Source organism: Sus scrofa, chromosome 2 (assembly GCF_054392235.1).
Source record: "Sus scrofa isolate SSC_HxYL_T2T_F1_AM1 chromosome 2, Sscrofa_HxYL_maternal_Yorkshire_Landrace_v2.0, whole genome shotgun sequence".
NCBI lineage: Eukaryota > Metazoa > Chordata > Mammalia > Artiodactyla > Suidae > Sus > Sus scrofa.
In genome coordinates, this window is record NC_139384.1 from 53281387 (window position 1) to 53294714 (window position 13328).

The following is a 13328-nucleotide window of genomic DNA, read 5'->3' on the forward strand; positions in this document are numbered from 1 at the left end:
GCCAACCGAATCCAACAACATATCAAAAAAATTATACACCATGACCAGGTTGGGTTCATCCCAGGTTCACAAGGATGATTCAACATACGCATATCAATCAACATCATACTCTACATTAACAAAAAAAAGTCAAGAATCATATGATCATCTCCATAGATGCAGAAAAAGCATTTGACAAAGTTCAACATCCATTCATGATCAAGACCCTCGCCAAAGTGGGTATAGAGGGAACATTCCTGAATATAATCAAAGCCATTTATGACAAACCCACAGCAAATACAATACTCGATGGAAAAAATCTGAAAGCCTTCTCAGTCAAATCTGGAACAAGACAGGGATGCCCACTCTCACCATTGCTCTTCAACCTCGGTGTGGATGTCCTAGCCACAGCAGTTAAACAAACAAAAGAAATAAAAGGCGTCCATATATGAAGAGAAGAGATAAAACTGTCAATGTATGCAGATGACATGATACTATACATAGGAAACCCTAAGGACTCAACCCCAAAACTCCTTGAACTGATGAAGAAATTCAGCAAAGTAGCAGGATAGAAGATTCACATTCAGAAGTCAGTTGCATTTCTGTATACCAGCAATGAAATATTAGAAAATAAATACGAAAATACGATACCTTTTAAAATTGCACCTCACAAAATCAAATACCTCGGAATACACCTGACCAAGGAGGTAAAGGAGTTTTATGCCAAGAACTATAAAACTTTAATCAAAGAAATCAAAGAAGATGTAAAGAAATGGAAAGGCATTCCATGTTCCTGGATTGGAAAAATCAATATTGTGAAAATGGCCATACTACCCAAAGCAAACTACAGATTCAATGCAATCCCTATCAAATTACCCATGACATTTTCCACAGAACTAGAACAAACAATCCAAACATTTATATGGAACCACAAAAGACCCAGAATCACCAAAGCAATCCTGAGAAACAAAAACCAAGCAGGAGGCATAACTCTCCCAGACTTCAAGAAATACTACAAAGCCACAGTCATCAAAACACTGTGGTACTGGTATCAAAACAGACAGACAGACCAATGCAACAGAATAGAGAACCCGGAAATCAACCCTGACACCTATGGTCAATTCATCTTTGACAAGGGAGGCAAGAACAGAAAATGGGAAAAAGAAAGACTATTCAGCAAGCATTGCTGGGAAACCTGGACAGCTGCATGCAAAGCAATGAAACTAGAACACACCCTCACACCACGCACAAAAATAAACTCAAAATGGCTGAAAGACTTAAATAGAAGACAGGACACCATCAAACTCCTAGAAGAAAACATAGGCAAAATGTTCTATGACATCAACATCATGAATATTTTCTCAGGTCAGTCTCCCAAAGCAATAGAAATTAGAGCAAAAATAAACCCATGGGACCTAATCAAACTGACAAGATTTTGCACAGCAAAGGAAACCAAAAAGACAACAAAAAGACAACTTACAGAATGGGAGAAAATAGTTTCAAATGATGCAACTGACAAGGGCTTAATCTCTAGAATATATAAGCAACTTATACAACTCAACAGCAAAAAAGCCAATCAATCAATGGAAAAATGGGCATAATAACTGAATAGACTGTTCTCCAAGGAAGATATACAGATGGCCAGGAAACACAAGGAAAAATGCTCAACATCGCTGATTATAAGAGAAATACAAATCAAAACTACTATGAGATACCACCTCACACCAGTCAGAATGGCCATCATTAATAAGTCCACAAATGACAGGTGCTGAAGGCGCTCTGGAGAAAAGGGAACCCTCCTGCCCTGTTGGTGGGAATGCAAACTGGTATTGCCACTATTGAGAACAGTTTGGAGATACCTTAGAAATCTATACATAGAACTTCCATATGACCCCACAATCCCACTCTTGGGCATATATCCAGACAAAACTCTACTTAAAAGAGACACATGCAGCCGCATGTTCATTGCAGCACTATTCACAATAGCCAGGACATGGAAACAACCCAAATGTCCATCAACAGATGATTGGATTAGGAAGAAGTGGTGGTATATATACACAATGGAATACTACTCAGCCATAAAAAAGGATGACATCATGCTATTTGCAGCAACATGGATGGAACTAGAGAATCTCATACTGAGTGAAATGAGCCAGAAAGTCAAAGGCAAATACCATCTGATATCACTTATAACTGGAATCTAATATCCAGCACAAATGAACATCTCCTCAGAAGAGAAAATCATGGACTTGGAGAAGAGACTTGTGGTTGCCTGATGGGAGGGGGAGGGAGTGGGAGGGATCGGGAGCTTGGGCTTATCAGACACAACCTAGAATAGATTTACAAGGAGATCCTGCTGAATACTATTGAGAACTATGTCTAGATACTCATGTTGCAACAGAAGAAAGGGTGGGGGAAAAACTGTAATTGCAATGTATACATGTAAGGATAACCTGACCCCCTTGCTGTACAGTGGGAAAAAAAAATTTTATATTCCTTTTCAAGATAGTGTTTCTTTGAAAATAATTCATTTCATTGATGATCATGTGCAAAACGTGTTATTTATTTTTTGAGAATTATTTAAGAACTTTATTAACAGGTGCTTTCAGTTTATTGACTTTTCTGAAAAAATCAGCTATAAATTTTATTACAAATTAAAAATGAATTCTTAAAAATCTCAACTTGACCAGATATGAAACAATTTAAAACTTTTAAAGGAGTCTTGAGAAAAGTCAGACTTTAAAAAACAGCAACAACAAACACACACAGATAAAGACATTCGTCATTACCAAAAAGAGACATCTTCAGGTAAAAATAATAAAACCTCATGCTGCATACATAATGCATATAGTTCTAGTTATCTGGTTAACAGGTAAAAAGCAAGCACTTAAGATCTTTGGCTCCAATCTTTTGTTCATTTCTTATTGATGGAATTTCATATACATTTCTTCTTCTTTGATGGCTAAACTGATTGATGGTAGAGACAGTAAGATGGTATTTACTCATCTCCACCCTGCTCAGCCTTGAGAGGAGATGAATAGTCAGCTAGCGGTTCCTCTGCTTTTGTCTCTTTGCCATCTTGTGGTTTAGGGTTTATGGGCATCTGTGCCTGTAATTGAAGTTGCAGTGGTACCAACGTTGAGGTGGCTGCTGACCCTGGGTTTCATCTCCTTGATTTTCCTTATCTTCTTTTTTTTAAAATTGTTATTTCCCCAATAAAACTTTTTTTCTACTGTACAGAATGGTGACCCAGTTATACATACATGTTTACCTTCTATTTTCTCACATTATCATGCTCCATCAGAAGTGACTAGACATAGTTCCCAGTGCTACACAGCAGGATTTCATTGCTAATCCACTCCAAAGGCAATAGTTTTCATCTATTAACCCTGAGCTCCCAATAAACCCGACTCCCTCCCCCTCCCCCTTGGCAACCACAAGTCTATACTCCAAGGCCACTTATCTTCTTCATTGCCATCGTCTCTGGATTGTCTTTGGTGTGGAGGGCCCATGTGGAATTGTGGACTATAGCCCTGATACATATTCTGTCCCACTCTCTCCCTTGTTCTCCTGCACCCTGGTTGTCAGCACCCTCCATCACTTCTCCCTGCACAGGAGGGTTGGAATCTTGTGGTCAACTCCCATCTGGTCACTGCATGTAGTAAGGTGGGAGCCTTCGCCTGAGGTAGGGCTGGTAGGGCCAGTAGGGCTGGCATGGTTGGCTCTGGCTCTGGGGAGCACTCTCTGATCCCCCATTCTTTCCCCTACTCTCACTATTCTGGCAATTCTGCTGGTAATTGTGTGGAGGACCCCTGCAACATGGATAGGTCTATAATGGTTACAGTTTGCTGCCTGTCTACCGCCTTGCCCTGGAACTCCACTAGGGCCTGTACATTTGCTGCCTCTGCACCTTTTTCTCCTTTAACAACATCAAACTCCACAGCCTCTCAATCTCTTGCACCGCCAAGGTACTTCCTGGGGTTATTCTTTGTGGCAATCTTGTGTCCAAATACATCTTCCTTAGTGCCATTCCTGTTGAAACCATATCTGTTTCTTACATTGAATCATCATTGTGATTACCTTCTTGTCCCTGTTGGCAGACACCGCAGATGTGAGGCGGCCCAGGCCTGGTCACCTCTCCCTGAGGGCGGGGGCAGCCTGGGGTGAGGCGGCTGCTGGGTCTTGGCCTCACTGCTCATGGTTGCTGTGATGGTGACTGGGCCAGTTGTGGCAGCTGCAGCTCCTTCCAGGGTGTGATGGTAACTAGGGCAGTGGTGGGAGTGGGCCTACTTAGGGCTCTCTGGGGTCTACTCTCCACTCCTGCTACCGATGGAACTCAAAACATTTTTAAAATAACTAATTACTGTCTTCTCCAGTAAGTTTTATTGCATTAGATTTTTTTTTTCAAAACTGCCTCAATAATTTGTGGGGCAATTTTTAAACTGTCTCAAATTCCATTGGTTTAGTGGCTACCCCTCCACCAACACTATATTGTCTTCATTATCCTAGACAATAAAATATGCAATATGTACATATATATGTATATATGTGAGTTCCGTTATAAAATTCAATGTAAAACCATACCAAGTCAATTGAGGCAGATGCACTAATGGCCCAGGTCTTTCAGAAATGAAGTTTTGCCTCACACACCAAAGACATAGCCATGACTGGCTGAAGTGCTTTCTGAGGGAAAAGGGAATAAGGATTAGATGTTGGAAGAAGAGAGCTATCAATACTAGTTATTACTAATAATAACTTGCATAAACAAGGACTGTAATCTAAAATTGTTATGAGTATTTCTTCTTCATTTGATTATGAAGATATCAAAATATCAAGAACCAGAGAGAACATTACCCCAGGACTTCGTATCTCTTTTGACAAAACGATAACCATTCTTTGCCTGCATGTTGAATCCTGGTATCATGTTAAGTGGATTTATGTCTTTGTTATTGCTGTTATTTGGAGATTAGTCAGCTAAGTAGATGAGTATGGTTATCAAGTTGACAAAGGATGGACTCTGACAGCTAGTTTTATGTCAACACATCCAGGCTATAGTGCCCAGCTATCAAACTATAATCTAGGAAGTATTTTGAGATATTCTGTATAAGTGATTAACACTTAAAATCAATAAGTTTTTTTTTGACTTTTTGGGGCTGCACCTGTGGCATATGGAGATTCCAAGGCTAGGGGTCTAATCGGAGCTACAACTGCCAGCCTATATCACAATCACAGCAATGCCAGATCCAAGCCACATCTGTGATCTACACTACAGCTCAGAGCAACGCCGGATCCTTAACCCACTGAGTGAGATCAGAGATTGAACCTGCAACCTCACGGTTCCTAGTTGGATTCATTGCTGCTGTGGCACAATGGGAACTCCTCAAAAAGTTTTCAGTAAAGGAGATCACCCTGTATAATTTAGGCCTCAACCAATCAGCTGAAGCTCTTACAAGCAAAGCTGAGGTTTCCCTGAGTAAGAGATTCTGCCTCAAGGCAGCTTTTTCCAAAATCAACAGTGAGAAAAGAACCAACCTAATTAGCAAATGGCCCAAACACTTAAATAGATTTTTTTACTTAAAGGGATATACAGAAGTCAAATAATTGCATAAAAGATGCTCACCACCGTTAGCCATTATTAAAATACAAATTAAAACCACAATAATGCTGTCTGTCCTACACATACGTATTTAGTCACTAGAATTAAAATAAATCACAAAATAATATAACTCAAAATTGGTACATAAAGAGATAACACTCTATTAGTGATAGCTTTCAAAGCATGGACATAATATTTCTAATATAAGTTGCTCCATGTCTCTACCCATTTTTCTTTTTTCTTTTTGTCTTTTTCTGTGGTCCTTTTCACACCATATGAAGTTTCCCAGGCTAGAGGTCTAATTGGAGCTGTAGCTGCTGGCTTATGCCAGAGCCACAGCAACTCAGTACCTGAGCCAAGTCTCTGACCTACACCACAACTCAAGACAGTGCTGCGTCCTTAACCCACTGAGCAAGGCCAGGGATTGAACCTGTAATCTCATGGCTCCTAGTAGGATTCATTAACCACTGAGCCATGATGGGAACCCCACACCCATTCTTCTTAATACAAGTAGAAATCTATTCCTGCTTCCTATGGTTAAATCTAATATTCTTCTCCATTGTATTTTGTGGGTATATGTCTTTGTGTGCTTGCAGGTGATGTTACAGAAGAAATTATTCTATCACTGCATACTCACTAAGCTGAGAGGAACCACAATTAACCTGAGGACACCAGTGGCTGGGAACTCAGTAAAGGAACTACTTGGAATTTTAGGTTGTGACAACTGAGGAGAGTTGAGGCTAGACACAGGCAGTCTTGTCTGGTCACATGGCAGTGCAGAGAGAAATATTCACAACCTCCTTTCCAGCTTGGTGTGAACCTGTAACTAAAGTTGAGTTGAGGGACTGAAATCCTATATGATGTTTTTTTTTTTTTTGTTTGTGCATTTAAAAAAGAAGAAGTGAGAGCTTCCCTTTATCCATGGCCCCCTTTCTGTAGTCCAGGGGGTTATGAGGACTGCCAGGCTAGTGTGGATGTGGAGATGGAAGATTTGTGTTTGAGATGGCATAACTGCTCACAGCCCTAGATTCCCCACTTCTGAATTTATAATGACAGAGAAATAAACTTCATTTAAGACATTGCACAATAGCATCTTTTTAAAACATCTTAGTTTGGGCTGCAGGTAATATATAATCATAAATTTCTGATTTTGCAAGGCTTCTATTTCTTAATAAACACAAAATCCGTAAGAGAGGGAGAGAATTTAGAGAGGGAGTTATAAGGACAGATATGTTGTTGTACTAAACTCCTTAATTGGCAGGCAGAAAAGTTTAGTTCAGTTAAGAAGTGGTTTGGGGAAGGAGCTAATATCCAGGGTAAAAAATAGTTCCTATTTAAAGAGCATATTTCTTATGATAATAGAACATATTGTAGACACTGGTTAACCTCTGTTTCAAATAAATGCGAATTAGCTAATCGTCAAAAAATTCTCATTTTATCTCTTGTAACTCAATCCATAAAAGTAAGCATTATCTTTAATGTCAATTCAAACAGGTGAGCATGTATCATTTTTGCCCTATAAAAAATTTAATTTTACATACATCTGTATATATTTTGCTTCTACAGAAGAACACTTATTTTGGAGAATTTAAAAGAGAAATCCTGTTATTTAATTTCAAACTCTGATTCAGACAGATTTTGACAGTATGATTCTAAGCATTATATTATCAAATGAGAAATTACAAATTATTTGGTAATATAATGGGCCAATATACCAAAGATTACTGATCTCTTCTTCATGTTCATCATCATCTTAGGTGTTAATATTTACTAAGTGATGACTATATGGTAACCATGTATTTAATATTTATATATATTAAATCTGGGGATATCCCATTAAAGTTTAATTGTATATAACTAAAAAGTAAAATACTGGATTAACCTTATTAAAATGGGTTTGCATCATTCTAATACAAAAGGAATAATTTTTTGGTTAAAATTAAGTTCAATGGTAAGTGAATCTGAAAATGCTAAAGAAATAATAGGTGGTTTTCACTTTTATTTTTGGAGATGTCTCCTAAAGGAAAACGTCTTCTGAGCTGCATTAAAAACATTTAGTTTACTGTTTATCTTCGATTTGATTTTATGAAATTGCTCTAAATAGCATTAAATGCATTGTGATATAGCTAGTATACCAAAAAAAAAATCATTATTAAAGTGGAAAGACCAGAAAAGTAAGCACAAGTTATTGAGTAAAAACAAAAGTGGCTACATATACCTGAATTATTTCATGTTTTTCTTTCTGAGTTTTATAAATAGAAGCACTAATGTTCCCCAAAGTCAGAAACCAGCAAATATGTTGCAGGATTTGTGGAAGTCTTTGTATCTGAGGTTGATTTTGAAGGTAAGTACATAAAGATAGGAGTTGAAAAATTATTTCTTAATTTGCAAATGGTTTTACATTAATAATTCCATTTAAAAGTCATAAAATATTGTTCCATTTGACAAATAATAAGTCGAGGCTAAAAGTTTTCAGTAAATGTGGACCCCATATTCTTGGCTGAAAATTCTGTTGTTCTCAGTTTCTCTGGCTATTTTATGTACCTGAGTTTCAGTATGCTTTTCAAGTGCACAACCCTACTTGAAAAGTAAGGAAACATTTAGAGAGAGGATCAAATATGAGAGAAGACCTTACATAAAGACAGATAGAAAAAAGGAATAAAGCAGGTGACAGTCTCTGAAGACAGTGGTTAACCCATCAAATGTAGATGCATGATGCATGATGGTCTGAAAAGATTGATGATTTATTCAACAATTGTAATCAGTGTCCATGTAGCACACTTTACATTGAATTAAGTAAGTGAATAAAACATGAGTAAAGGTGTCAGGATGAGATAAACAAACAAAAAACTAAAAATATATGGTTGTGTAGTATCAGACACAGGAAATTATTATTTATTAATACCACCTATCAGCCATTATGTTCTGACCATTTTAAAGACACAGTTACATTTGACATTTCCTACAATCACATTATCTTTGAGAGAACTGTGTAGTAACGAATCAAGGTTTAAATACCTTTTGTACCTTAATATGGAATCTGAAATATTGTAAATGGTAAAAGAAATTACTATTTAACTTTCCTTTTATAACTCACAGAAAATCCTCAGGATTCACAAGTTTTTATTTTATTTTACTTTTTTTGTCTTTTTTTTTTGTCTTTTTAGGGCTGAACTCATGGCATATGGAGTTTCCCAGGCTAGGAATCTAATTGGAGCTACAGCTGCTGGCCTACACCACAGCAATGCCAGATCTGAGCTGCATCTGCAACTACACCACAGCTGACAGTAACCCACTTAACCCACTGAGCAAGGCCAGGGATTGAACCCTCAACCTCATGGTTCCTGGTCAGATTCGTCTCTGCTGTGCCATGACAGGAACTCCAGGATTCACAAATTTTAGATGAACTGTTGCTTCTGCCCCATATGTGTCTATATTTTCATATGTGTATATATTTTCTTCATCTAACACTTGTAGAATATGGATATGGGTGTCTCTTCTTTGTAACAACTTAGTCTCTGTGAACTTTCAAATCAGTTAACACTATGAAAATTATGTATAACATACTGAAAAAAAGAAATAATTTGCTACTTATGCCAGAGGGAGTGAAAAGAGTATAATTTCTATCCCTCCCAAAACACACACTCACACACACACCACAGAAGTCATGCTTGAACTGTACCAGGGGAAGGAGGAGATCAGTCTGAATTCTGGGTAGGAACCATCACTTATACCTTAAGCACTATTCCAAAGAAGAAATCAAGTTGTTTCACTTTTTTTAAGCATTTAGTAAATACATTTTTGTGGAAAAAATATGCTACACATTGCATTAAAAGATGTACAGAATATCAAAAGAAACATATAATTTATGTAGTGAAAAAAGAAAAGTACAACATAAAGCTGGGCAATCTCAACCTGACATGCCTCAAATAACACACATATGTGTGCAAAAAAGAAAAAAATCAATGGATTAAATGTATTTAGCAGAATAATAGTAATTGTTGAGCAAGTAAGTAATTTAGGAAGTTCTCAGAGATGAGTTGAGGCTGATGTCTCTTTCATAGCATAAGCGTGGAGGGGTGAACATTCCAGTTAGAATTGCTTTCTTGAACAAAAATGCTAGGTGCTTCAGCCTCTGACCTCATGATGTTCCTGCATAAGAAGACCATCTTAGAGTTTCTTTTCTCTTGAATGAAAAATCTGAATAAAAATGATGAATGTTGATTTTATAGACCTTATATTGGAAAACACAGTTTTAAAATGTAAATATCCCAAGTATTGAGTGGTCAGCTCACTGATTTTGTTTATAATAAAATTAAATAGAATGTCACAGCTAAACAGGATATTGCAATAACTTTTAAAATTTTTTATATTTTATATTTATCCCTAAAGTTATCTTACATGGATTACAAAATATTTACTTGCATAATAAAATTAATTTTGAATTGATAACAATATAAAATGGAATTAAGAGGTGAGAAAAAACATGTCAACTGGAAAAAGAAAATCACTGATATAATTGAACATAAATTCAGATTTTGCATTTTGAGTATTCAGATGACTAGCAAAATTATAATCATATCTTCAGAAACAAAGAAATATAATAATCTGTAATAGAAAATGGAGACCATTTTCTAAAACCTCCAAAAAATGAGAGATTTTTTCCTTAAAACATTTAATAATAACAAAAAATATACTTCACACTTTTAGACCTCTTATCAGTTATAGGTTTTGCTTTTATAGGAAGGAAGATAATCTGGAAGGAATATAATCCTGTTTTACATAAGAAAACAAGAGCCAATGAAAGTGGATTAACAGTACAGCAGACTAAATTATTCCCGCAGATGAAATATGAAGAGAGGGAAGCAGAAGACATTGTGTCCACAGTGATGCAATTTGTACTCCTGGGATTTTCTGATCTTCCAAACCTCCAAAGGTTTTTGTTTGAGGTGTTCTACATCATTTATATCATCATCTTAATTGGAAACAGCCTCATAATAATAGTGACTAGGCTTGACACTACACTCCAGAAACTCATGTATTTTTTTCTGGAAAATGTTTCCTCTTTGGAAATCTGTTATGTGCCTGTCACTCTGCCGAGGATTTTGGTCAACTTTGGACTCAGGATAGAAGCATTTCTATGCTGAACTGTGCCACTCAAATGTGCTTCTTCCTTCTACTGGGAGCCACTGAATGTTTCCTCCTGGCTGTGATGGCCTATGACTGCTATGTGGCCATTTGTAACCCCCTGCACTATCCTCTAGTCATGAACCACAAGATGTGCATCCAACTGGCTGTTGGGTCCTGGATCAGTGGAATCCAGTGCAGAGAGGACAGATATGCCAGATTTTTTCTCTGCATTTCTGTCATTCTAACCAAATTAATCACTTCTTCTGTGACATCCCCCCATTCTGAAGCTAGCCTGTGGAGACACTTCTGTGTATGAGCTGTCTGTCTAAGTAGTGGCTTTTTGATACTTGCCCCTTACAGAAAAATCATTTCCACTGTTCTGAGTGGAACATCTAGAGGTCAGGCCATAACCTTCTCCACATGTTCTCACCTGCTGGTTGTGCTCCTATTTTGTGGATCTGTTACTATTACCTACTTAAGGCCCAAGTCTAGTCATTCTGCAGAAATTGACAAACTGCTTTCTGTTTTACACCATCATGAATTCAGTGTTTAATCTCATGATATACAGTCTTAGGAACAATGATGTGATTGCAGCACTCAGAAAAGTATTACTTAAAAAATAATGTGATGAGTTTATTCATAAATGTTTTACCCGTTTACCCCACAGTTTCAGAGAAGCATTTTATATTTTTTCTCCTTTATTAAGAATCTCATCACGGGAGTTCCTGTCATGGCTCAGTGGTTGGCAAACCTAACTAGTATCCATAGTGGTGTGGGTTCGATCCCTGGACTTGCCCAGTGTGTTGGGGATCTGGCATTGCCATGAGATGTGGTGTAGATTACAGACATGGCTCAGATCCTGTATTGCTGTGGCTGTGGTGCAGGCCCACAGCTACAGCTCTGATTTGACCCCTAGCCTGGGAACCTCCATGTGCCATGGGTGTGGACCTGAAAATACAAAGAAGGAGAAGGAGGAGGAGAAGGAGAAAGAAGAAGGAGAAAGAAGAAGGAGAAAGGAGGAGGAGGAGGAGGAGCAGGAGCAGGAGGAGGAGGAGGAGGAGCAGGAGCAGGAGGAGGAGGAGGAGGAGGAGAAGAAGAAGCTCATCACTTTAAATATGAGTTTTAGTGTGTTTTAAGATACCTAAAAAAATTGGTGTCTTTTTATGGCCACAATCACAGCATATGGAAGTTCCCAGGACAGGGGTCAAATTGGAGCTACAACTGGAGGCCTTCACCACAGCCACGGCAATGCCAGATCTGAGCCACTCCTGAGACCTACACCACAGCTCATGACAACACTGGATCATTAATCTACTGGGCACGACCAGGAATCAAATCTGCAGCCTCACAGATAATAGTCAGTTTCTTAACCCACTGAGCCAAAACAGGAAATCCTTAAGATAATTTTAAATGTTAATCCACAATTTACTGTGCTTAAATATTTATTAGTCATAGTATCTTTAATACTCTGTCTAAATGATAATCCTGTCTTATGAATAAAAGCAAAATGTGCATCACATTTTTCACTAAAAAAAAAACAACCCAGAATTCAATCTGTTCAGATGTTTGGATTAAATTACACTGAAAATATGCAAGATTATTTACCTAAATTATTGTGTACATCTTCACGCTTGTACTTTGTTTTTTGTCTTTTGCCTATTTAAGGCCATACCCATGGAGGTTCCCAGGCTAGGGGCCAAATCCAAGCTGCAGCTCCTAGCCTACACCACAGCCACAGAAATGTGGGATCCAAGCCACATCTGAAACCTACACCACAGTTCACAGCAATGCCAGATCCTTAACCTACTGAGCTAGTCCAGGGACTGAACCCACATCCTCATGGATGCTGGTCTTGTTCGTTAACCACTGAGCCATGACGGGAACTCCTGATACTTTTTTTTCTGCACTCCTATTTGTTGACATTCTTTGATTCTATAACATGAAAACTGGTAAAAAGCAGTAAAAGTAATGAATGTTTGTGTGAAGGAGGGACTGAATGAGGGAATTCGCAGATGAATATTGCTATCCCCTACCTCAGGCTCCTGACAAAATCTAGAGCTTTCAAAGAACCAACAAACATTGGGAACATACTTCTTTAACCCACTGTATACTCATGGGGAATTATGCTATTCACAATACCAAAAGAAAAGCTCCCAGGCACTTAGTTCTCTTCCTGAGTACATGTTATAACAGAATCTTCCACTTCTCTCAACCCATTGACTTTGCAATTATCTCTATGTGCTACTTAGCAATTTTGGCCACATATGAATTTACTTTGAATCTTTTCATCTTTTTCACCACAATACTATGATAATTAATATTAAAAATATATTAATACTATGATAATATTTTAAAAAATATATATTAATTTTAAAATGTAGAAATGTTAGAATTATTTTTTAAATGACTCAGCCAGCACAATTACATTGCATTAATGTGTCTTGCCTATTCTTCCATGTCTTTAACCGTTTCTATAGGGTTTAAAATATTTAAACTTTTGAACTGATATTATCAAGGAAAATGAGCATCTGTCAATTAGAATCATTAATGCCAATCCTCCCAATTTCATTCCCAAGCACTGTTATCAACTCCAGAATTTGAGAATGATGTTTGGCTGACAGCC

General features: G+C 37.5%; 2 pseudogenes; one reads left to right on the plus strand and one right to left on the minus strand.

Annotated features, from left to right (window-relative positions):
* Positions 1–2977: 2977 nt before the first annotated feature.
* Positions 2978–4178, minus strand: LOC110259730 (Y-box-binding protein 1-like; annotated as a pseudogene).
* A 6241-nt stretch (positions 4179–10419) lies between these two features.
* On the plus strand, positions 10420–11328 carry LOC110259731 (olfactory receptor 10AG1-like; annotated as a pseudogene).
* Positions 11329–13328: the final 2000 nt, after the last annotated feature.